The 25845-nt window shown below is 36.8% G+C and overlaps 1 pseudogene; it reads right to left on the bottom strand.

The window, feature by feature from the left end:
- Positions 1–9097: 9097 nt before the first annotated feature.
- On the bottom strand, positions 9098–21935 carry LOC121214542 (uncharacterized; annotated as a pseudogene).
- Between the last annotated feature and the right edge of the window lie 3910 nt (positions 21936–25845).

Raw genomic sequence — 25845 nt, forward strand, 5'->3', positions numbered from 1 at the left:
GTCTTAGTCAAGACACATTAAAACTTTGTAATTAAACTAGACACATTTAATTTATGACTTAATATGGACATATTAAAGGCATGTACTAATATAAAACATATTTAATAAGCTGAATTAAAAATGTCCAGATTAAGACACATTTATTTAATTAAATGATTTGAGCTGATTCTAAACTAACACAACTAACTAAATTTATTAAAAATAAATTTAATCAGCTCCTTGAACTAATTAAGTGCCGAATTGAGCTAAATTGAGCTGACACAAGCTAAAATCAGCTTGTAGGAAATTGCGAATCAAGCTAGTTGAGCTGGGCGTTTTATGGGCAATCAACCCATCACTCCACAATCGAGCAATATAGCTTGCTACAGCATCTTGGAACTTCTTGGCACGTGCTCGAGTAATTGGCCCCAAAGGCAACTCCATGGATTCGGCACCTATCTTCATGGGCGAGCTCATATCAATTCCCCCCCTCATCGAGGCGATTTGCTCCCAAATCGTCACCTACATAAAAAAGGGATAAATCAGCAACATTAAAAGTAGCACTAACCCCATACTCACCAGGTAAATCTAACTTATAAGCGTTATCATTAATCCTCTCCAAGACTTGAAAAGGTCCATCTCCTCGTGGTAAAAGCTTGGAACGTCTTTGAACGGGAAATCTCTCCTTGCGCATGTGAATCCAAACCGAATCACCAGTGATACGAGTCACAAAAGCCCAAATTCTTGAAGGCGAGGCCCAATAAGCAAATTCCCAGCCCAATCAAGAAATCCATACATGCTTAGTTGAAAATCAGGCCAAATTATCAAAGTGGCCCAAGTTGTAAAGTTTTATTTTTATTTATTTATTTATTTATTTACTTATTTTAAATTTTTATGTAAATATTCAGTCCAAGAGTCCCAAATAAAGACCTTTGACCGAATTTCCATAATAAAATAATTAGGAGTTTTTTTATTTTAGTTTTCTAATTAGATTAGGACTAGTTATAAGGCCTATTTAAAGGCATGGCTGGCCACCTTGTAAACAACTTCTTAATTATATAAAAAATATCAGATTTGTTTAAGTGCAGAATTCTCTTTGAGTTTTTCTCCAAGAATTCTCTCTTGAGTTTTCTTTAGAAGTTGTTTTAACAATCTTTTGATTCTGGGAGCCATCTTCAGCCTTCTTCTTACCATTGATATTCTTTGGAGGGGAGATTAGAGCCGTTTGAAGGGAATTGTGAGATCTTTCGGGATTTCAAGGCTTCTTAGGACTTATCTTTTAATTTCTTGCTGTCAATTCTTTCTTTATTTCTGCTTGTGCTGAATCTTTATCTAATTTATTTTCTGTTCTTATTGTGTTTTCAGCCTTTTTCTATCTTAAGGAATCAGCCCAAAAATCCCCAATTTCTAGGGTTCTTCCACACTCTTTTTGGGTGACATTAGATTGTCAAAATTTGGGAAAAACTATCTTGGTGTTCAATTGGGCAGAATCGCAATCTCCTTTAGGGTTTCAAGAACCCTTATTAACACTTATTTCTATTCTCAATTTGATTCTTTGCTGATTTGGGGATTTTATTTCAGATCTGGAAATTCAAAGTTCTAATCATTTAATTTTCTATTTCGTTTCAGATCTGATTGTTTAGGGTTTTCGTAGGAGTTTCTCATGACTTGGCAACTCGATCTTGGTCCGCGTGCAACCCTCGTATCATTTGGTATCAAATTTTGGGCGTTTTGGGTGTTCTTGGTTGATTTCTAAATTGATCTCAATTTTTTAAAGCAAAAATAGCAGTTTTACCCAGAAAAATCTTTCAAAAAAAATTCATTTGAGTGGATAAACATTGTCCAATTGATCTGAAATTTTACATAAATATTTTTGGCACTATGATTGAATATAAAAAAATTATTCCCGCAAAAAAATCAGTCAAAAAAGTCAAAAAATTGAAAAAAGATGAAATCCAATAAAAATTTTAAAAAAATTCAGCAGGTTGAGTTTAGAGCCCAAAATTTCCAGATAAAAATTAAATATTTAAGGACATTCCATATTTATTTTCATGATTTTTTGAGATCGGGAACACCTCGAACGAAGTTGTCAAGTTACTCCGTAATTTTTCGGGTTTTCTGTTTTCAGCAATTTTTATTGATTCTTAGCTGTAGGTTTTCATTTGTTTTCTTTTATTCTCCCTTTTCAATATCTAACACCTTCTTGTTTCTTGTGTTAGTAGGATTTAAACGTGTGCACAATCCTTCCTCGGTGCAACACGAATCAATTGGTGTCTCGTCAGTTTTTGGCATCCTAGTGCAAATTAGGATTCTTTGGTAGTTTGGTTCACACTCTCTACTTGGTTGATATAAACTCTGATAAAGAACTCACAAGATTGAATTCTACCTCATTGAGAATTTGAATTTTCTTTTTGAGTGATTAACGGTGAGGTTTGCTAACTTTTATTTTTGTGTGTTGAGTGTTTATTTTTGCAGATTTTTGGAAAATGTCTAAAGGTGATATTGACCATAGTGATGTCTATGACATGTTTCAAAAACTCCAAAAACAATTAGATGAACACGCTACCACACTTCGAACCTTGAGTACCGCTTTCAATGAGGTGAGATTGAATCAAGATCCTCATTATCGGGATCCAATCAAGGAAGATAGGGATAACCAGCCCCATAGGCGCGGCCCTCGACGTGTCCCTAGAATGGATGATGATTTTCATGATCGTGGGCAACCTTCTTTGGCAAAACCAAAGAGTGAGCAGCAATGAGAACATCTCTTTCATACTCATTGCCATGTACAAGGTAAGCTTTGTAGATTTATTATTGATGGTGAAAGTTGCTCGAACGTAGCCAGCACGACGATGGTGGAAAAGCTTTGCTTAACCACTACCAAGCATCCACAACCTTATCAACTACAAGAGCTTAGCAACGAAGGTCGATTTAAGGTCACTCAACAAGTGCGCATCACCTTTTCTATCGGTAAGTATCAAGACGAAGTTGTGTGCGACATAGTGCCTATTCAAGCCTGCCATTTGTTGCTAGGAGAACCATGGCAACTGGATCGAAAGGTCACTCACGATGGTCGTACAAATAGGTATTCTTTCAAGCATCAAGGAAGGAAAATCACCTTAGTGCCGCTCACTCCGGAACAAGTCCATGAGGACTAAATCAAACTAAAAAATTCTGTTGTTAAAACAAGTGAGGAAAAAGAAAAAGAGAATGAAAAAGAGAAAAAAGAGATTGAGAGTGAAAAGGAATGTGAAACAAACAAGAAATTTGAAAAAGAAGTTGAAGAAAGAAGAGAAAATGAGTTAGAAAAAGAAACAAAAGAAAAAGACGAGGAAAGGGTAGTGAGGAATGTTTCCACTAACCAAGATATGAATTTTTCTTGTGTTGCTACTTTTTAGGTTCCCGAAAGACCGAAAGATAACTTTCAACTTCAATACCTCTCAAATGAAAGACGCTTTCAAATGATCAACATAGGCAAAGATAAAATCACACTACATGAGCCCGAAGAGCTTCGACTACACTATGCCCCCGATGAGCGAAGGTTTGTATTAAATGGAAAAGGTAAATCGATCCTTATTATTCTTGATAAAAGAATGCGCGCGGACCAAGATCGAGTTGCCAAGTCACGAGAAACTCCTACGAAAGATCCTAGACGAACAAATCTGAAATCAAAAACAAAGATTAAGATTAAACCGAATCAGATTTGAATTTAAAATTCCCAAATTCAATTAAAAGAGCAGCAAGAAGAAAAGAAATAGAATCGATGAATCAAACGAAATTGAGAAGAAAGAAAAGATACGAATCTGCCAAGGAATTGATTCGACCAAGAATGCCCAATTTCCAGCAATCAATTGATTCCCAAATTGAAAGAAATCCAATCGGCCAAACCCTAGGAATTGGGGATTTTTGGGTTCGAATGGGTGCTGCCAATAGGAGAACAACTTAAACGATGAGATCTTGAGTTTAATCAATGCTGGAAAACAATCAAGAACAGCAAAATATTAGATGAGAAATCGGCACAAGTATAAGCAAAGAAAAGTAAAGAAAGAAATCGAAAATAGCAAGAATTAAAGGATAAGTCCTAAAGATCCTTGAAATCCCGAAAGATTTCACAAATCTCTTCAAACGGGTCTAATCTCCCCTCCAAAGAATATCGATGGCAAGAAGAAGGTTGAAGATGGCTCCCACAATCAAAAGATTGTTAAAACAACTTCTAAAGAAAACTCAAGAGAGAATTCTTGGAGAAAACCCCAAAGAAAATTCTACACTCAACAAATCTGAAATTTGATAGAAAAAATAATAATAAGATGTTTACAAAGGGTGGCTGGCCAATGCTTATATAGGCCTCCAACAAATCCTAATCTAATTAGAAAACTTAAAAAATTTAAACTTAATTAAAAAAACAAAGGAAAATTCGGCCATGCATCCTATTGGGCTGTTTTGGGCCGAATTTAACATGTGATATTCCTAAAACTTAAAAATTAACTTAAACAACTAAAATGTTTACAAATTGGGCCCTTTGACATTTTGGCCTGATTTTCAACTAAATATGTATGGATTTCTTGATTGGACTGGGAATTTGCTTATTGGGCCTCGCCTTTAAGAATTTGGGCTTGTGATCCATCTCCTACCGAAATTGGGTCATTGACGCTCGTAATGGAGATCCAACGCGCTTTGGCTACAAGATTCAGTTTCTTCGACCAAAGATTTCCAAGATTTGAAATCTTGATTTTCTTGATTCTTGAAATCGCTCCGAACAGCAAAATTGGGCCAAGATTCGATTTCTTGATTTTCTTGAAAACAAGAAAGTGAATCTTGATTTTCTTGATTTGAGCCCATCACCTTCTTAAGCTTGGGTTGGGCCTTTGTGACTCGTATCATTCCCCCCTTCCTCAAAAAGATTCGCCCTCGAATCTAAAAAATCAAATGAACTCGACTTTCCTCGATCGAACGGGACTAATGGCAATTGAGTCCACTGAAAAGAATAGCCATGATGATACGAGCTCGTTTCGTATGAAATAACGAGTCGTAATATTTCCCGATCGAAATTAGGTAGTGTCGGCCTTGAAATAAATTCAAGTCTTGGTGTTTAAAATTAAATGGCTTTGGAAAACAAGGGAGTTTGATGGAGTGTTGTTTGCTGGATATTTCAATGAAAACAAGTCGAACCCTTATTAGCAAATAAGGACCCGGGGCTTAAGGTTTCAAAGAAAGAAAGGATTTTGGGATAAAACCGAGACCCTCTATTTAGCAAAATAGGAACCTACGGTATGAAGAATGCCACACCAATGGTGATAAGTTCGAAACAAAGTCAGATTGACGCCACTTGTTGAAGATAAGTCAATTTGAGCTTTGGAGAATAAAGAGAGTGAATTGCCTCACTAAAATGATATTTCATTCAGAAATTTGTCAAAAGTCCTTTTACAAGAAAATGAGTAACTATTTATAGCCTAATGCCTAGTAGCCGAATGGACATATTCTAGACTTAGTTTCTAAGCAAACATTGAACAAAAATGGCCAATGTAGGTTCGGCTGAATGGTGACCATACATGAAGCTTCCATATTAAGCAAATGAATCTTGGGAATGCATGTAGCAGCTACATTCAGCTGATGAGCTTAATTGATCATTCAATAGGCAACTCTTGCTGAAAAATTATCAATAATAAAGAGGGCACTTGAACAGCCACATTAGGTGTGAATGGACGGTTTTGAAGAGCCTTAAAATGTGAACACCAAGAACCGAATGGCCAAAATGTATCCAGCAATGTGAAGGAAATAATGGCAGCTTGAAAAACTATCTCTTTAGCCGAATGGTCACTTAGAGAACTTCAATAATCAGCACACCATTTTTAATGTAGTTCATGCATGTATCATTAGGTGCATTGAATCCAACATGCATGCATCTTGCACACCACATTCGGCCAACCTTTCCCATGCATCTTCCACATTCGGCTGAACCTAAATAAAACAAATGAACCTCATTAATTTAACTCAATTCAGCTGAATTAATTTAAAACATAATATGAACATACTAATTAACATTAAGCCGAATTAAATATGTACTAAACAAGACACATTAATTCGGCTGAACATAGTTAATTCATGTAATATATTCAAACAAATTAAATGACATCTAGACACCTTTAATTCAACCAAATCAACATATTAAACACTTGTAATAAATTAAGACATATTTAAAAGCTGTAATGCAACTTATTTAAATGCTTATTTAAATGGTCTAAAATTCCAGCAGCAAATTAATTAGCTAGAACGAAATTCAGCTTCAAAGAAGTTGAATATGTTCAGCTCGTTTTTAAACTCCTTGCTATCATTTTCCTCAACCCGTTCCACCATTGCTAAAATAGCATCTTTGAATCGTCTAGCTCTAGCTCGTGTTATTGGACCAATGGGCAGCTTAATGGCTTCTTGTTCGTTCTCCATTTGGTTCGTAGGCAAGCTCACATCATTCCCTCCTCTTCAGAAAGATTTGCCCTCAAATCGGAATCTGCATCAAACGGAGACAAATCAGAAACGTTAAAAGTCGCGCTAACATTATATTCACCAGGCAAGTCCAATTTATAGGAGTTATCGTTAATTCGCTCAAGGACTTGAAACGGTCCATCCCCTCTCGGAAGAAGTTTGGATCGTCTTTGCATAGGAAATCTCTCCTTGCGCATATGCAACCAAACCCAATCTCCCGGTTCGAACACAACTCGCTTACGACCTTTGTTAGCATGTTGCTCATAGTTCTTGGTCTTGGCCTCAATATTGTCTCGAACTCGTTGGTACAATTGCTTGACGAAATCAGCTTTGCGCTTCCCATCTACATGAACAAGTTGATTAGAAGGCAATGGCAATAAATCAAGTGGAGTTAATGGATTGAAACCATAGACAATTTCAAAAGGAGAAAATTTGGTAGCTGAATGAACAGCTCGATTATACGCAAACTCCACATGTGGTAAGCATTCTTCCCAAGCCTTCACATTCTTCCGAATAATAGCTCGAAGCAATGTAGACAGAATTCGGTTGACCACTTCGGTTTGGCCGTCCGTTTGCGGATGGCAAGTGGTTGAAAACAGCAACTTCTTTCCAAGACGCCCCCATAGTGTCCTCCAAAAATGGCTAAGGAATTTTGCGTCTCGGTCGGACACGATCGTTCTAGGCATGCCATGCAACCTGACCACCTCTTTGAAAAATAAGTTAGCAATATTAACGGCATCATCAGTTTTATGACATGCTATAAAATGGGCCATTTTTGAGAACCTATCTACAACCACAAATATTGAATCTCGGCCATTCTTACTCCTAGGTAAACCTAGCACGAAATCCATAGAGATATCAGACCAAGGGGTTTCGGGAATAGTGATGTGATCTCAATCGCATCATGTTGTGGCACCACTCGTTGCTATCATGATTGGCCTAAACACGAGGGTCCCAAGTGCAAGATGAAGCTGAATCTCAGCTCAACAAGCTCAATCTTAGTTTTTCCCAGCTCGATTTAGCTCACATGAGCTTAATTTAGCTTACTTTAGCTCGTTTGAGCTTGGCTTAAGTTTATTTCAACTCATTTATTTTAATGTCTGAATAAATTAAGTAATTTATTAATTTAGCTTAAATTACTACAGCTCATAATTATGTTTTGACTTATTACATGTTTTAAATGTGTCTTGGCCGAATTTAATATGTCTTGTTAAGACTTTATTAAATTTGTCTAATTTAATTTATGTTTAATTAGTGTGTCTAAATTATATTAATGTTTGTTCAGCTGAATTTTATGTGATTTAATTTTGGTTCATGTGTTTTTGTAGGTGAGCTGAATTTGGAGAGTAATTAAACAAGGTTCATGCATGATAGGTTCAATGTATGGGAGTGTGCATGCACAATTGAGGTTCAATGGATGGCATTTAAAGGAGCACATGCATTTGGGACGTTCATGCAAGAGGGAGTTGCTGAAAGTTCATGTATTTGAAGATTCATGGATCATATTTATGGGGGAAAATACATGGGACGTTTCATGCATGATTCATGCATTTTCAAGATGACCATTCAAGTATTTTAGGCACATTAATGCCTCATTCAGCCAAGGGAGATGTAGGATCATTAAAGAGCTGCACATTCATGGAATTATGGAGATTCTTCAAGGCTAAGGATGCATGAATGCATCAAGTGAAGCATCATTAATGCCTCATTCAGCCAAGGGAGATGTAGGATCATTAAAGAGCTGCACATTCATGGAATTATGGAGATTCTTCAAGGCTAAGGATGCATGAATGCATCAAGTGAAGCATCATGATGGTTCGGCCAATTCATGTACCATCTTCAAGCATGAACTGGATTTTAATGCTATTTGTGTGAACATGTTAAATACCTGTGTGAACAGAATTTAAGTTAGTGTGAACAACATAGATGCCGAATATCAATAGGCATTTTAGGCTTATAAATAGCTTACTTGTTTATTGTAAAAGGTTACAGAATTTGATTATTGAAAACTTGATTGTGAGGTTTCCTCCTATCCTATTTCGTACGAGTCTCGTTCTGACTTATCTAGCTCGCTAGTGGCGTCAACCCGACTTCTTGAACTTATCACCATCCTGGTGTGGCGTTCATCCACCTTTTTATACCTTTGGTTCCTACCTCTCTATAGGTAACGGGTCAAGGTCCATCTTCGACAATCCATTTAATCCACCTTGAGCAATATAAGTCCTGGGGCAATACTTCATATAGTATTGAATCGTTCTTCGCTTGAGTTCTATTTTTCCATTCCATTTTAACAATTAAATTATAAACAATATTTCTTTATTTCACCGAGCCTATCAAACATCTATCCAAACCATCTTTTGAACCCATTTTCTCAACTTCCACTATAAAAAAATCATCTAACTCCATCTATCTACAAAATCGAACAAACTTCTCGTCGACGATCGGGCAATCAAGTGAATCGACTCAATCAACCGAGCCGGATCACATCAAATAGGTAATGGTTTATACAAACTGTGGGGCTTAATTCGTGACTTAGCCCGTTTGCACGCAATACATCTATTACAAATCGTTCGACATCTCGTCGCATCTTGGGCCAAAAGAAATGTTCGTGCAATGTAGCTAATCTCTTAGCAACACCAAAGTGCCCCATTAATCCTCCGCTATGGGCTTCTTCGATCAACACTTCTCGTACGGAACCTTGGGTATACAAAGCTTTCCTTCTCGGAATAAGTACCCATCATGTCGATAGTACTTCTCGTAGGCTCCCTTTGCACATAATCTAAAGAATTCACCAAAGTCAGCATCGTTGACATATAAATCTTTAAGAAATACAAACCCCATTAACTTAGCATCCAAAATATTTAGCAACGCATACCTTCGAGATAGTGCATCAGCCACTACGTTTTCCTTACCTTTCTTATATTTAATAACGTAGGGAAAAGATTCGAGAAATTCTACCCACTTAGCGTGTCGCTTATTCAACTTGTGTTTCCCCTTTAAATACTTCAAGGACTAATGATCGGTGTGTATGACGAATTCCTTGGGCCAAAGATAGTGTTGCCACGTTTCTAAGGCTCGGATCAACGAATAGAGCTCCTTGTCATATGTTGGATAGTTTAAGACAGCACCATTCAGTTTCTCGCTAAAATAGGCAATAGGACGACCATCTTGCATCAACACAGCTCCAATGCCTAAACCTGATGCATCACATTCTAACTCGAAAGTTTTATCAAAGTTAGGCAAAGCTAATAACGGTGCATGAGTTAGACAATCTTTAATTTTCAAAAAGGATTTTTCTTGTTCCTCTCCCCAAATGAAGTTGGAATTCTTACGAATAACCCCGGTTAAAGGTGCGGCTAAGGTGCTTAAATTTGGCACGAATCGACGGTAAAAACTTGCTAGTCCATGGAAACTTCGGACTTGGGAGACATTCGTCGGACGGGGCCATTCTTGGATCGCCTTGATCTTCTCTTGATCGACTTCAAGACCCTCCGAGCTAACAACAAAACCTAAAAACACAACCTTGTTAGTGCAGAAATCACATTTCTTCAAATTAGCATACAAGGTTTCTTTTCTCAATACTTCCAAAACAGATTTTAAATGTAAAATATGTTCATCCAAATTTTTACTATAGATCAATATATCATCGAAGTATACTACGCAAAATCTACCAATAAAAGGTCTTAAAACGTGATTCATAAGCCTCATGAATGTGCTTGGGGCGTTCGTTAAGCCAAATGGCATAACGAGCCATTCGTAAAGCCCATGCTTCGTTTTGAACGCAGTCTTCCACTCATCTCCCTCACGCATCCGTATTTGGTGATAACCGCTCTTAAGGTCAATTTTTGAAAATAAACTCGCGCCACTTAGCTCGTCAAGCATATCATCCAATCGTGGTATAGGATGACGATACTTGATAGTTATTTTGTTTATAGCACGGCAGTCCACGCACATCCTCCACATTCCATCCTTCTTCAGAACTAGTAAAACAGGCACGGCGCATGGACTAAGGCTTTCACGCACGTAGCCCTTTTCAAGGAGTTCATTTACTTGCTTTTGTAATTCTTTCGTCTCTTCAGGATTGCTCCGGTAAGCAGGTCGGTTTGGAATTGCGGCTCCTGGCACAAGATCGATTTGGTGTTCAATTCCACGAATAGGTGGTAACCCACTCGGGATTTCTTCCGGGAATACGTCTTGAAATTCTTGCAACACAGAAAAATAGAAGAAGGCAATTTGTCATCAAATTCGTTAGTGCCAAGCAAGCTCTCCTTCTACAAAAGAACCAACAATGGTTGTTTCAATAGCATCGATTTTCGAACTTCCCTCTCTTTTACAAACAAATTCTTTTTTTCAATCTCATCACTCATTTCTTTTTCTTTGAATCACTCTCTCTTTTTATCACTCATCTTTTTGTTTTCTTCTTTTCTTCACTCTTTTCTTTATTCTTTTCATTTTTTGCTCTCTCTCGATTTCTTTTGATTTTTCAATCGAACTCCTCATTTTGAGTTGATCTTCGTACACTTGTTTCGGTGATAGTGGAGCTAGAGTCACCATTCGTCCCATATGTTTGAAAGAGAATCGATTTGTGTAACCATCATGAATTGCTCGCTTGTCGAATTGCCATGGACGTCCCAAAAGAAGATGCCCCGCATGCATCGGTACAACGTCGCACATCACTTCATCTTGATATTTTCCGATTGTGAATGAAATGAGCACTTGTTTTGTTACCTTTAATTGTCCACCATCGTTAAGCCATTGGAGTTTATACGGATGGGGATGTTTGGTGGTGGCCAATCCGAGTTTCTCCACCATCAACGTGCTAGCCACATTTGTACAACTTCCCCCATCGATTATCACGCAACAAATCTTACCTTGCACTTGACATCGCGTATGGAAGATGTTTTCGCGTTGTTGATCATTTTCGGCATCTTGCAAGGTGAGACTTCTTTTCACAACCAAGATTTCTCCATTCTCGGCTTGTTCGATGTCTTCCTCTTCTTCGAGTTGTTCAGCAGCCTCGTTCTCTTGTTCACTTTCGGATTCAATTTCTCTATCATCTAGAACAAACATCGCATTTCGGTTCGGGCATTGGCTTGCGATGTGGCCCCTTCCAAGACATTTGAAGCATTTGATGTCTCGGGATCTATTTGGTTGGGATCCATCTTTCCTTTACTCGATTCGGCAATCGGTTTGTTGAATTTGGTAGCTCCACTTACTTCTTTATTTCGACTCGGCAAGTCTCGTTTGTTGGACCCTTGCCCCCACTTAGTCGTAGAAGAAGTATTAGGGAAAGAACGGAACGTACCTTTTCTCTTTAATTGTTTTTCAACCTTTATGGCCATATGGACCATATCAATGACCTCGACATAATGGTGTAGCTCCACAATATTTGCAATATCTCGGTTAAGGCCGGCGAGAAATTGAGCCATGGTGGCTTCTCGATCTTCCTCCACATCGGCGCGGATCATGGCCACTTCCATTTCCTTGTAGTAATCCTCCACGCTTCGTTGGCCTTGAGTTAAGCTTTGGAGCTTTTGATACAACTCCCAGTGATAGTAAGCAGGAATGAATCGCTTTCTCATTATGGCTTTCATTTCTGCCCATGTAGACACGGGACGTTCGCCATTGCGTCTTCGGCTCATCGTGAGTTGATCCCACCATATTATGGCGTATTCGGAGAATTCTATAGCAGCTAACTTTACCTTCTTGCTTTCCGAGTAATTGTGGCACTCGAAAACTAACTCCACCTTCTTCTCCCATTCAAGATAGGCCCCGGGATCCGACCTTCCTTGAAAAGCAGGAATCGCCATTTTAATGTTTTTTAAATCATCATCGGTCCTCTCTCGATCTCTTGATCCCCGTGCTCGTTGGCCTTGTCGCCTTGCACTTTGTCGCGAAGCTCGATCACTTTCAACGTCACTTGCTTCATATAGATCATTTGCATGTTGCCATGGACGTTCTCGCTCTCTTCTCGGAATAGGAGGGGTGTTCGCACGTTGGCTTCGTTCCTCCATTTGTTCCAGTCGTTCATAAAGGGAATCAAATTGAGGTTGGAACAAACGAGAAATTTCTCGCACGATTGCTTGAACTTGTAGATCGGGCACTCCGCCTCCGGGAACGTTTCTCCTTGGTTGAAGATTAACTCCTCCACTAGCGGCATTCGAGGCTCCTCCACTTGTTGCTCGTCGTTCCGGGCTCCTTGACATGATGATTAAAATTAAGAAAATATCCTCACCAAAAAAAAAACCTCACAATTCACTCACAAGAAAAGAATTCACTCTTCTCGTGTTTCACTCTATTTTCGGCTTTTATCTTGATGTACTCTCTTGCCTTTTACCTCTCAAATCCAAATCTCGATATTCTGAAAAGCTACTTAGATTTATCCACACTTGTGGGTCGACTTCAAGGGGTTTGCAAGGGAAAGTCGTATGGTTTAGGGTAGGCTCGAAAGAAAGAAAGGCTTAAGATGTGGCGTATAAAATGGATTCACTAATTGGGAATTTTTTTTTAATAGCATGAAAATTCACTAAAATGGGTATAAAGGAGTGTAGAATGTGATTTTAGAAAAAATTTTGTTGAAGATTCGTCCTCGAATCTAAAAAATCAAATGAACTCGACTTTCCTCGATCGAACGGGACTAATGGCAATTGAGTACACTGAAAAGAATAGCCATGAAATAGTAAATAGCAACGTAAACAAGCTTGTAGTCCAATTATAAGCATAATAGAACAGGTATAACGCATGTGAATGGACAGATTCAGATTACCATGCATTAATCGACGGTTTATAGATTCACTCACACATGCATTATCAAAAACAAGAATCTTTTTATCAACCATCAAAATAGATTTATCATCAATAAATAAAATAGCACAGTCAAGCACGTTTCGATCTAAGTGTTCATCAACACTGATGTGATCCGGCTCGGTTGATTGAGTCGAGTTCACTTAAGTTGCCCGATCGTCGATGAGAAGTTCGTTCGAAATTGTTTTAAGATGAAGATTGTTTTCAGTTTAAGCGGAAGACTTTTAAAAGGGTTCAAAAGATAGGCTAAATTCGGATATTTTGTAGGTTCGGTTTAATAAGAAAAGAAATAAAGTTTATATTTAATAAATAGGATGGAGATGGAAAAATGAACTTAAGTATTAAGAACGATTCAATACTATGTAAAGTATTGCCCCGGGACTTATATTGCTTAAGGTGGGTTTAATGGAAGTCGAAGATGGACCTTGACTCGTTACCTATAGAGAGGTAGGAACCAAAGGTATAATAAGGTGGATGAACGCCACACCAGGATGGTGATAAGTTCAAAAGAGAACGATAGACGCCACTAGCACGCTAGATAAGTCAGATCGAAACTCGTACGAATTTAGAGAGGAGAAAACTCACTCTTTGAACAAAGTTCATTCAAATGATCAAAAGTCAAAAGTCAAAAGTCCTTTACAAATGAAATCAACAAACTATTTATACTAGTTTCTTATGCTAACCGAATAGTCCATTCATGAACTTAATGATTAAGTAATGAACCTAAATTAAGACATGAACCTTCTAGAAAAATCACCAATGGTGTCCTTGTCCATGTTCGGCCGAATGGGAGATGAATGGGCAGCTTCATGTATGAGCAAACTTTGGAAGCCAATGGGATTGTCTAGGTTCGTCCATGGGATGCATGAAACTCCCAAAGGGTGTCTCTTGGCCGAATAGGTGCTTAGGAAACTCCAAGGGTCCTCCCACATGCATCGATTGTACATGGAACTTGGAAGGGGCCTTGAACCTAGCCATACATGCACTTGCATTGATTACCCCCCATTCATGCATGTGTGCCGTCCAAGGGAGATGCACCTTTCAATATGCATTAATCTTCCATGTACATGAATGTATGTCCTCCAAACATTGAACCAGGCCGTGCATGAATCTTCTCATTCGTTGAACTTTCCCGTTCATGCATCTCTTCATGAATGTACCTTCCACATTCGGCTAACCTACAAAAGTAAATAACATAATTAAATAACACACAACTATTCATATAATTATAATTTAAAATAATAACTAAATAACTTAATGATGTGATCCGGCCCGATTGGTTGAGTCGATTCACTTGATTGCCCGATCGTCGACGAGAAGTTTGTTCGATTTTGTAGATAGATGGAGTTAGATGATTTTTTTATAGCGGAAGTTGAGAAAATGGGTTCAAAAGATGGTTTGGATAGATGTTTGATAGGCTCGGTGAAATAAAGAAATATTGTTTATAATTTAATAGTTAAAATGGAATGGAAAAATAGAACTCAAGCGGAGAACGATTCAATACTATATGAAGTATTGCCCCGAGACTTATATTGCTTAAGGTGGGTTTAATGGATTGTCGAAGATGGACCTTGACCCGTTACCTATAGAGAGGTAGGAACCAAAGGTATAAAAAGGTGGATGAACGCCACACCAGGATGGTGATAAGTTCAAGAAGTCGGGTTGACACCACTAGCGAGCTAGATAAGTCAGAACGAGACTCGTACGAAATAGGATAGGAGGAAACCTCACAATCAAGTTTTCAATAATCAAATTCTGTAACCTTTTACAATAAACAAGTAAGCTATTTATAAGCCTAAAATGCCTATTGATATTCGGCATCTATGTTGTTCACACTAACTTAAATTCTGTTCACACAGGTATTTAACATGTTCACACAAATAGCATTAAAATCCAGTTCATGCTTGAAGATGGTACATGAATTGGCCGAACCATCATGATGCTTCACTTGATGCATTCATGCATCCTTGGCCTTGAAGAATCTCCATAATTCCATGAATGTGCAGCTCTTTAATGATCCTACATCTCCCTTGGCTGAATGAGGCATTAATGTGCCTAAAATACTTGAATGGTCATCTTGAAAATACATGAATCATGCATGAAACGTCCCATGTATTTTCCCCCCATAAATATGATCCATGAATCTTCAAATACATGAACTTTCAGCAACTCCCTCTTGCATGAACGTCCCAAATGCATGTGCTCCTTTAAATGCCATCCATTGAACCTCAATTGTGCATGCACACTCCCATACATTGAACCTATCATGCATGAACCTTGTTTAATTACTCTCCAAATTCAGCTCACCTACAAAAACACATGAACCAAAATTAAATCACATAAAATTTAGCTGAACAAACATTAATATAATTTAGACACACTAATTAAACATAAATTAAATTAGACAAATTTAATAAAGTCTTAACAAGACATATTAAATTCGGCCAAGACACATTTAAAACATGCAATAAGTCAAAACATAATTATGAGCTGTAGTAATTTAAGCTAAATTAATAAATTACTTAATTTATTCAGATATTAAAATAAATGAGTTAAAATAAACTTAAGCCAAGCTCAAACGAGCTAAAGTAAGCTAAATCGAGCTGGGGAAAACTAAGATTGAGCTTGTTGAGCTGAGATTGAGCTTCATCTTGCACTTGGGGCCCTCGTGTTTAGGCCAATCATGATAGCAACGAGTGGTGCCACAACATGATGCGATTGAGATCACATCATACCCTCCCTCTTGAAGACGATTTGTCCTCAAATCGGGCCACTTGCTCGCGAAAAATTTTTCGAGATCACAAGCCCTTTTGTTCATGATTCGAAAAGTATTGTTTTTAAAACTCCAGGAACCACAAATGGTTTGAAAAGAAAATGATTTAGTTCCATGCCCTCCCTCTTTAGGAGGAAACCATTCCAAAGTGTCACCTACATAGAAATGGAACGAATTAGTGACACTAAAATTTATAAACTCAAACGATCTTTTCAGAATCTTATTCAAAATTAGAATGCATAATCCAATGCCGGGATCAAATGTAGAAGTGGATCTTACCTGTTCACAATGGTTTTCCATACTTGGTAATAAAGGATGCATCAGAATCAAATCAAATTTATAATCAAAATTTATCAAGGAGTCCTCCAAATGATCATGTAATCTAAGTTCCACTTGATCAATCTTACTTAAACATGCAGAATTTATATAGCAAGGCAGATTTGAGACACCATCTTCAAATTCAAATGCACTAACCATTTTACATGCCATCGTCTTATCACATATTCGGATCAAAAGAAAATTAAACAAGCATGCCTTTAAACATTCATATGTCTTGATTCTGTTAAACAAAAATAAACAACATTCTCCACAATCAAAAATTTGATTTTGTCTTAACAAGCCAACAAGATTCACACGTCTCGTTTTCAAACTTAGTGACAAAGCATCATACAAGCAACGATTGTTTACTTGGTCATTCAAACAAAATTTACAATGCTTGCCTTCTCTCAAGGATGAACTAGAATAGCGAACTCCAGGGTTGAACACACGATATTGTTCACTCGTCCCAAAATGCAGTGCGAATTTCTTAATTACCAACAATTCACACAAATGGAACAAAAAGAATTTGAGCATGCATATGTTCAAACATTCATACATCGTAAATCTCATTCGAATAGACTTGTTCAGACATGGGGAATTTAAAAAAAATAGAAAATTCAAATTATCACCACACACAAGTAGACTAGACGTTTCACATGCCAACTTTTTATCACAAGAGTTCAAAATTTGTTTGTGCAGATTTATTCGTACTTCAGTAAAATTCTTGCCAATACCATACTCATCAATAGGAAAACACTTCTTACCACTATGGAAGGTGTAATCACCATCATTCAGAATATGATAATCAAACAAATCGAACTTTGTATGTGAATAATCTTTATCGCACACTATCACACTTTGTTCATGCTGATCTAATCGAACGCCTTCAATAAAATTGCCAACAACAAACTTATCATAGAAAAAACTTTTCAAAGCACTAGTTGAAACAAAATCATAAATAATAGATGAACGAAAATTAACCAATTCAATGGGGAAAACAATTTCGCAAAAACAATTTTCAGCAATCTTGTCATAAACATGTGAGTAAATGAGTTGAAACTCGCTCAACAAGGAACCCTTACCTTGCTTACCATTGGAAATGTGACAATCATTTTTATCTTCCAACTTACCTCTTTCAATCAATTGAAAACGTCTCTCGGTAGAAAGGTAACGAAGTTGGAACCAATCCATGGATGGAATCTTGCAAACCTGAAACAAAGAAAAATCACAAGGTAATTTCGAAAGGGGGTTAGCAAAAGAATTCCTCTCTTTTTCGTGATTACTCACTTCACTCGTTTCTTTTATAGACTCTCTTTCTTTTTCACTTGATTTCTTTTCAAGCTCTCTTTCAATTTCTTTTTTCGCTTTTTCTTTTTCAATTTTCTTTTCTTCATTTTCTTTTTCTCTCACTTTTTCGATTTCTTTTTCTTTTGCAATTTCTTTTTCTTTTTCGTTTTCTTTTTGTTTTCTTTCAATTTCTTTTTCAATCTCTTTACAAGAATGTACAAAAGAACGATGAGAATACAAATCTTGTTCGAAAGATGAAGAACTATTTGCATATGATTCACAATCAAAACTTCGTGAAGAATACTCCGGGTAAGATTTCTTTGAAGATCTAGTAGGAGTATGTCTTTCTCTTCGAACGCCATCTTGGAATGAATCAAATCGTAATCGGCTTCTCGTCTTCTCAAATTTCTTGATGAAAAGGACTTTCGATCGAAGTCACTTCTCGAATTCGCTGATGAATATGCGTCATAGTATAAATCTCTTTGTCTCGAAGTAGATGGCGAAAAGGAATCACGATAGGAACTTTTTCTTAAGTAGTAGTCGGGGGTATATCTCCATGGGGTTCTTGGTTCCGTTTTACGACTTGAAGAAACTCGATCACTTTGGTCTCGTTTAGTCGCCATTCTTCGCTTTTCTTGAACCAAATATTGGTATTCCGATTCGGTGAACTCTTCGTATGACATGATTTTTGTTGCTAAAAAGAAAATGTTAGATCACAAAACAAAATAAAAAAATGAAGTACCTCACCACAAACCTCACAATTTCGCTCGGAAAGAAAATTGGATAACACTCCACTCGTGTTTACACTTGTCTAATGGCTTTTGCTCGCTCTAATGTACTCACCACTCGTGCCTTTTTCCGCTCTTCTCACTCTCGTGAATACGTATTTTGTTTCAAGAAGACTTATTGCGGCTTAGAGGGTCGGCTTCAAATGGGTTACAAGGGATAACGTCGGGTGTAGGGTAGGCTAAACAAAGAAAATAAAAATCAAAGTATGTGTGGCGTTTGGGGGGTAGAGGGAATGGTAAAATGAATGGATGCTCGGAAGCAACAAAAAAAAACAAAATAAAACTCACAAGACTTTTCACTTTTGTTTTTTCTTCTTTTTTTTAACTCGATTTTTTTTCACTTTTTTTTCCTTTTTTTCGATTTTTTTTGATTTTTTTGAATTTCTTCTCTTTTTTTTAAATCCAATACAATAGTAAACAAAATACAAGGAAGAGAAAAAAAATTAAATTCCAACTCAAAAATTTTTTTTTGATTTTTTTTTATTTCCTTTTTTTTCGTTACGAACCTACTCCGAGCTTGGTACGAATGTCGGCACTTCTCGTTTTAGTAGCTCTGATACCAAATGATGTGATCCGGCCCGATTGATTGAGTCGATTCACTTGATTGCCCGATCGTCGACGAGAAGTTTGTTCGATTTTGTAGATAGATGGAGTTAGATGATTTTTTATAGCGGAAGTTGAGAAAATGGGTTCAAAAGATGGTTTGGATAGATGTTTGATAGGCTCGGTGAAATAAAGAAATATTGTTTATAATTTAATAGTTAAAATGGAATGGAAAATAGAACTCAAGCGGAGAACGATTCAATACTATATGAAGTATTGCCCCGGGACTTATATTGCTTAAGGTGGGTTTAATGGATTGTCGAAGATGGACCTTGACCCGTTACCTATAGAGAGGTAGGAACCAAAGGTATAAAAAGGTGGATGAACGCCACACCAGGATGGTGATAAGTTCAAGAAGTCGGGTTGACGCCACTAGCGAGCTAGATAAGTCAGAACGAGACTCGTACGAAATAGGATAGGAGGAAACCTCACAATCAAGTTTTCAATAATCAAATTCTGTAACCTTTTACAATAAACAAGTAAGCTATTTATAAGCCTAAAATGCCTATTGATATTCGGCATCTATGTTGTTCACACTAACTTAAATTCTGTTCACACAGGTATTTAACATGTTCACACAAATAGCATTAAAATCCAGTTCATGCTTGAAGATGGTACATGAATTGGCCGAACCATCATGATGCTTCACTTGATGCATTCATGCATCCTTGGCCTTGAAGAATCTCCATAATTCCATGAATGTGCAGCTCTTTAATGATCCTACATCTCCCTTGGCTGAATGAGGCATTAATGTGCCTAAAATACTTGAATGGTCATCTTGAAAATGCATGAATCATGCATGAAACGTCCCATGTATTTTCCCCCATAAATATGATCCATGAATCTTCAAATACATGAACTTTCAGCAACTCCCTCTTGCATGAACGTCCCAAATGCATGTGCTCCTTTAAATGCCATCCATTGAACCTCAATTGTGCATGCACACTCCCATACATTGAACCTATCATGCATGAACCTTGTTTAATTACTCTCCAAATTCAGCTCACCTACAAAACACTTGAACCAAAATTAAATCACATAAAATTTAGCTGAACAAACATTAATATAATTTAGACACACTAATTAAACATAAATTAAATTAGACAAATTTAATAAAGTCTTAACAAGACATATTAAATTCGGCCAAGACACATTTAAAACATGCAATAAGTCAAAACATAATTATGAGCTGTAGTAATTTAAGCTAAATTAATAAATTACTTAATTTATTCAGATATTAAAATAAATGAGTTGAAATAAACTTAAGCCAAGCCCAAACGAGCTAAAGTAAGCTAAATTAAGCTCATGTGAGCTAAATCGAGCTGGGAAAAACTAAGATTGAGCTTGTTGAGCTGAGATTGAGCTTCATCTTGCACTTGGGGCCCTCGTGTTTACGCCAATCATGATAGCAACGAGTGGTGCCACAACATGATGCGATTGAGATCACATCACTTAATATCACTAACTAAATTTGAACACAATAATTATAAGTCAACTTATAATAAATTCAGCTAGCTCAAAAATAGTCAAAACACTTAATGAGTTGAAATTGAGCTAGGGGTTTCGGCATGAGCTGTAGCAAACTTAATTATAAACTAAATTAAGACTTAGTTTATTGAAAGAAAGAAAGAAGGAGCTGAAAGTAAGCTCGGTTGAGCTCAAACGAGCTGAATTAAGCTCATGTGAGCTAAAATAAGATTCGGTGAGCTGAACCAAGCTAAATGGAGCTTGAGGAGCTAAATTCAAGCTGAAATCAAGGGCATCCTTGGCCAGGGTCGTATCATTCCCCCCTTCTTTAGAACGACTTGTCCTCAAGTCGAGCCATTGGTTCACTCGATCGCAGCAACCTTTACTTAGCTTTCCTCGGTCGAACGGGATGGATTGGAATTGGGACAACTGAAAGGAATAACCATGAGTTAACAAGAATGGTTTCAGATAAATTTGTAATCCAAATGCAAGCAAAATAGAACAAGAAAATCCCATGGGAGTGGACAGATGCAAAGCAACATGTTCACAACCATGCAAACAAACTAATTTACTCGTTAATGCCTCGTCAATTATTCGAAACGAAAATGAACATGTTCTAAGGCAATCAAATGTCTCACATCGTTTCCACAAGTCATAACCAATATGTGAATAACGAATCAAATCAACAAAACAATCTTTGGCACCACCTAAAGAGAACAACGATGTTTCAAAAGTTCATGAGCCTTACCTTTAAAAGTAGTAAAACAAAGATCATTTTTACCTTGCTCGATCAACACAAACCTTCGCTCCTTGGGAGTATATTGTAGTTGAAGCTTTTCAATTTGACTCTCCATCTTTGACGGTTGAAAGAGCAAAAGAGTCAAGCTCAATTTACATCCAAAATAAATAAAAAATTCTTTCAATCGATCATGCATCCAAAATTTTAGTCGATCAAAACTTGCATATATCAAATTATCAAACAGTCTTGATATGTCATTATTGCAAACAAGTGAACTCAATCGGTTCAAAAGACAAATAACCATACATGATCGCACGCAATCAAACTCAACAGCATTTTCAACACGATCAATGTCAGAAATAGATTTATATGGGTTTTCATCTTGCGTAGTCAAAAAGTACCAAAGACTTTGGATTACAATTTCATTTGTTTGCAGATCAGCATCGCAATTTGTACTAACTTTATTCTTGCATTCATCGTTCAAAACATACACTTCAAGGCTAACCAAAGGAAAACAATCATTTATGTCAGGATACAAATATTTTTCAAAATCCACAACATCAATCAAATCGTTTGCACTAAGTTTGGAATGCCCAAGTTTCCCACGAAACGAGTCAACATAGCAAATTCCAGGTTTGAACTCACGATTTTGATCACTTATTCCATAGTGCAGTAAAAATTTCATTCTCACAGGCATGCTTATACAAAAGGATTTCGTGTAAAAATATAAAAGATTCACATAACCATGACAATTGAATAAATCAAACCTTTTATGTGGATACCTCCAATCTCGCACGTCCAAAATTTGCACAAGCTGAAATAATCCAATATTATCAACAAAATTTTCAACACGAATCACGTCAAATACACAACTCTTCATGCCTCCATTTAAAATAAAATTATCATCAAACAAAGAATGACAATTAGCCATGTCAAGACATGAAACCTTTTCAAAGACTAAATCATCATCAATATTATCACAAACATTCAAGTGGAATAATGGAGACTCACACGGCATAGTTCCCTCACCTTTCTTACCTTTCTGTGCCGGTGGACAAGGGTCTTCTATGTTCTTACCTTTCTGAATCAACTTGAATCGCCTCTCATCAGGGAAGTATTGTAATTGAAAATCGTCACACGAATCTTTAGAATTCTGAAAAGAAGAAATAGAACAAGAACAACTCACATGTGGGTTAGTAAAAACAACGCTCACTTTTTCTTGTTCTCTCTCATCTCTTTCACTATTTTCTTTGGCAAACTCTTTTTCTTTTCCACTCAATTTCTGTTGAAACTCTCTTTCAATTTCTTTTTCCACTCTTTCTTTTTCTTCTTTTTCAATCTCTTTTTGCTTTTCACTCTCTTTTCTTTTTGAAATCTCATTTTCATCTTTTTCTTTTATTTCTTTTTCTTTTATTTCTTTTTTTCTTCTCTCAATTTCATTCAAGATTCGTTCATTTTCTTGCATCAACATCTCTTGTTTTTCTTTTCTTCTATTTTCTTTTTGTCTTGTTCTTTCATTACAAGAAGATGATAACTTATAAGAACCATAACGACAAGCTTCTCGTTTGAAAGAAATGGCAGATTCATCATGCAAGTCACGATCATCTCTTTGTGAATAACCCTCCGTATTCGAGTACTTTGACATTCTTGAAACACGTTCGCCTCTTCGTAAATAATCCTTCGTAGTTGAATAAATTGAGGCATTTGTAGAGACATGATTACCTTTTTGTATATCATCTCGGAAGGACTCAAACTCGCAGTTTGCTTCTCTTGTTCTCGAACACCTTGTTGAATAGACGTCTTGATAAGAGTCTCTTGTCGAGTAGTGTCGTCGGAATGATCTTAACTCCGTCTCTTGTCTCGATGGAATTTGTTTTTGTTGGGCTCTTGTCTCTATTCGATCCAATCTATCATGCAGTTTATCAAAATTTGATTTCACCATTCTACGCATTTCTTGCATTAAATATTGGAAATCTGATTCAGAAAATTCTTCTTGAAACATGATTTAATTCTCACCACAAAAATCTCACGTTTCACTCGCAAAGAAAAATTCGCACAAATTTGGCTTTTACTCTCTCGAATGGTCTCACCAAACACTCTTGCCTTTTACCACTCGACCTCGTCTCACAAATTCGTAATTCGTCTCGATAGACTTAATTTGCTGCTTGAGGGTCGGTTTCAAAATGGGTTACAATGGATAATGTCGGGTGTAGGGTAGGCTAAACAAAGAAGAAAATTGGTTTAAAATGTGGCGTTGGGATGGTAAATAATGGTAGGAAGGGAAACTTGATGATCGGAGTAATAAGTGATAATGATAAAAACTCGCAAGACTTTTCACTCTTTTTTTTCTTCTTTTTTTTAACTCGATTTTTTTGTCACTTCTTTTTTTTCTTTTTTTTTCGATTTTTTTTGAATTTTTTTTGAATTTCTTCTCTTTTTTTAAATCCAATATAATAGTAAACAAAATACAAGGAAGAGAAAAAAAGAAAAAAAATTAAATTCCAACTCAAAAATTTTTTTTGATTTTTTTTGACTTTTTTTTTTGTTACGAACCTACTCCGAGCTTGATACGAATGTCGGCACTCCTCGTTTTAGTAGCTCTGATACCAAATGATGTGATCCGGCTCGGTTGATTGAGTCGAGTTCACTTAAGTTGCCTGATCGTCGACGAGAAGTTCGTTCGAAATTGTTTTAAGATGAAGATTGTTTTCAGTTTAAGCGGAAGACTTTTAAAAGGGTTCAAAAGATAGGCTAAATTCAGATATTTTGTAGGTTCGGTTTAATAAGAAAAGAAATAAAGTTTATATTTAATAAATAGGATGGAGATGGAAAAATGAACTTAAGTATTAAGAACGATTCAATACTATGTAAAGTATTGCCCCGGGACTTATATTGCTTAAGGTGGGTTTAATGGAAGTCGAAGATGGACCTTGACTCGTTACCTATAGAGAGGTAGGAACCAAAGGTATAATAAGGTGGATGAACGCCACACCAGGATGGTGATAAGTTCAAAAGAGAACGATAGACGCCACTAGCACGCTAGATAAGTCAGATCGAAACTCGTACGAATTTAGAGAGGAGAAAACTCACTCTTTGAACAAAGTTCATTCAAATGATCAAAAGTCAAAAGTCAAAAGTCCTTTACAAATGAAATCAACAAACTATTTATACTAGTTTCTTATGCTAACCGAATAGTCCATTCATGAACTTAATGATTAAGTAATGAACCTAAATTAAGACATGAACCTTCTAGAAAAATCACCAATGGTGTCCTTGTCCATGTTCGGCCGAATGGGAGATGAATGGGCAGCTTCATGTATGAGCAAACTTTGGAAGCCAATGGGATTGTCTAGGTTCGGCCATGGGATGCATGAAACTCCCAAAGGGTGTCTCTTGGCCGAATAGGTGCTTAGGAAACTCCAAGGGTCCTCCCACATGCATCGATTGTACATGGAACTTGGAAGGGGCCTTGAACCTAGCCATACATGCACTTGCATTGATTACCCCCCATTCATGCATGTGTGCCGTCCAAGGGAGATGCACCTTTCAATATGCATTAATCTTCCATGTACATGAATGTATGTCCTCCAAACATTGAACCAGGCCGTGCATGAATCTTCTCATTCGTTGAACTTTCCCGTTCATGCATCTCTTCATGAATGTACCTTCCACATTCGGCTAACCTACAAAAGTAAATAACATAATTAAATAACACACAACTATTCATATAATTATAATTTAAAATAATAACTAAATAACTTAATATCACTAACTAAATTTGAACACAATAATTATAAGTCAACTTATAATAAATTCAGCTAGCTCAAAAATAGTCAAAACACTTAATGAGTTGAAATTGAGCTAGGGGTTTCGGCATGAGCTGTAGCAAACTTAATTATAAACTAAATTAAGACTTAGTTTATTGAAAGAAAGAAAGAAGGAGCTGAAAGTAAGCTCGGTTGAGCTCAAACGAGCTGAATTAAGCTCATGTGAGCTAAAATAAGATTCGGTGAGTTGAACCAAGCTAAATGGAGCTTGAGGAGCTAAATTCAAGCTGAAATCAAGGGCATCCTTGGCCAGGGTCGTATCAAACACGGTCTTTGCCGCTATCCGAGGAGTACAAAAGTGTTTCAAAGGTTTCAAGCATCTTACCTTGATAAGCAAAAGAATAAGGGTCGATTTTACCTTTTTCATTTAAAACAAACCTTCGTTCATCGGGGGCATAGTGTAGTCGAATCTCCGTTGTTGAGTTAACCTTTGTCAAATGGAACTCAAACTTCATATACAACCACATAAACTGTTTAAGGCACGAATATAAATTGAAAACAAATTTGGAAAATTTCGTTACCTTATTCTCCAAAACAGATTTGGACAAATTCGAGGATTTTACACAAGGTAAATCAAGAGAATAACAAATCACGCTTCTTTTCGTAATGACTTTATCAACCACAATCGAAGAGTAACAATTAATCGGATCAAAATGAGGGGATCTTTTAAGAACTAAGTCACCAAAAGTTTTATCAATAATTTTCAAATCTACACTGGACTCGGTTTCTAAAATTTCCTTACCTCGCTTACCTTCGGGATCATGTAGTGTGATTTCATCT

This window comes from Gossypium hirsutum, chromosome D02 (genome assembly GCF_007990345.1).
Source record: "Gossypium hirsutum isolate 1008001.06 chromosome D02, Gossypium_hirsutum_v2.1, whole genome shotgun sequence".
In the NCBI taxonomy this organism is placed as follows: Eukaryota; Viridiplantae; Streptophyta; class Magnoliopsida; order Malvales; family Malvaceae; genus Gossypium; species Gossypium hirsutum.